The following is a 987-nucleotide window of genomic DNA, read 5'->3' on the forward strand; positions in this document are numbered from 1 at the left end:
GCTTCTGCAGAACTCTACATGCAGAGCTTCTAAAGGCTGTTTGTGCCAGTCCTTATGACTGGAGTTACTCGCTGGGCCCCAGATCTCGCTTCCATACAGAGCAATAGGCAGTATGACACTATCCAAAATATTTGTGCAATCCAAATTCTGATGGGGATGTTTTTTTTATATAATTTTGTTCATATGGCGTGCAGTGCCCTGCGGGCTTTTTTAAGTAATGTTTTAATTGCCTATTTGAAATTTCCAGTGGGAGTTAAAACCAGACCAAGATAATTATAATGTAAAGCATGTTGAAGTGCATTTATCACTCTCCTAGTGTTAGCTGCTTTACCGAGCCATTCTGTGTTTCTGTTTAGCAGTTGTCACTGTGATAGCTACTTTACGGAGCCCGCTCTAGTTTTCACAGTCTAGTCATAGTCTTGCCTTGCCTATTTTCCTGATTCTTGCCACATATCTTGGATTAACCCTTTGCTTGCTGTTTCGGACTATGTTAATCTACTTTGTTACTTTTAAATCATAGTTTGTTTCTTAGAACGGCCACAATTTGAATTGATATTCAAACCTCTGACGGCACTTCAGTAGCCAATAAAGATATCCAATTGTGTAGGGACCAATAAAAGCTCTGATATCTGAACAGGGAAAAGCGCCGCTGCAGCAGGTGAGCGAGCTCAGCGTAATTTATGGACTCAACGTTTGGAGAAACAAACTACATGATAGTGTTATCATAAATATCTATATTTTGATACCGATACTGAAATATCTGACATGGTTCCATTACTCATTTTCCACAGTATCTACCGAATATACACCGATACACGCTGCGTCTCGCTCTCTCCTCTATGACAGTGAGTTTGACAAGCATCTGCCTCCTGTCAATTACAGTCTGAATATCCACGTGAGATTGCAGGCATTCCACATAATTTTAATAATTCCCGCGCAAACGTGGTGAGCGCTTTATTGTAACATGAGAACACAGTCATGTAATCG

Source organism: Sinocyclocheilus grahami, unplaced genomic scaffold (genome assembly GCF_001515645.1).
Source record: "Sinocyclocheilus grahami isolate Dianchi unplaced genomic scaffold, SAMN03320097.WGS_v1.1 scaffold2590.1, whole genome shotgun sequence".
Taxonomy (NCBI): Eukaryota; Metazoa; Chordata; class Actinopteri; order Cypriniformes; family Cyprinidae; genus Sinocyclocheilus; species Sinocyclocheilus grahami.